This window comes from Megachile rotundata, unplaced genomic scaffold (assembly GCF_050947335.1).
Source record: "Megachile rotundata isolate GNS110a unplaced genomic scaffold, iyMegRotu1 scaffold0132, whole genome shotgun sequence".
Taxonomy (NCBI): Eukaryota; Metazoa; Arthropoda; class Insecta; order Hymenoptera; family Megachilidae; genus Megachile; species Megachile rotundata.
Window position 1 is genome coordinate 280,001 of NW_027473429.1, and position 328 is coordinate 280,328.

The window sequence follows — 328 nt, forward strand, 5'->3', positions numbered from 1 at the left end:
ATCCGTCGTCGGTGCTAGAAGACCGTACGATCAGCACAAAGTTATTCAGAGTCATCATAGCCGACGATGGGAAGACGGACGAACCGTCCGCCGCATCGATTGGTTTTGATCTAATAAAAGCATTCCTCCCATCTCTGGGTGGAATTCTGGTTTGCATGTATTAGCTCTAGAATTACCACAGTTATCCAAGTAAATTGTTGTACGATCTAAGAAACCAAAACTGATTTAATGAGCCATTCGCGGTTTCACCTTAATTCGGTATGTACTTAGACATGCATGGCTTAATCTTTGAGACAAGCATATGACTACTGGCAGGATCAACCAGGGA

The 328-nt window shown here is 43.6% G+C and overlaps 1 non-coding gene across 1 annotated transcript in view; it reads right to left on the minus strand.

Moving 5' to 3' along the window:
* The window catches only part of LOC143266279 (small subunit ribosomal RNA), a 1,933-nt gene extending 1,605 nt beyond the window's left edge, over positions 1-328 (minus strand). The window contains exon 1 of the ribosomal RNA XR_013041328.1: positions 1-328. This exon is cut by the window's left edge and continues 1,605 nt beyond it. This is a non-coding gene — a ribosomal RNA (small subunit ribosomal RNA).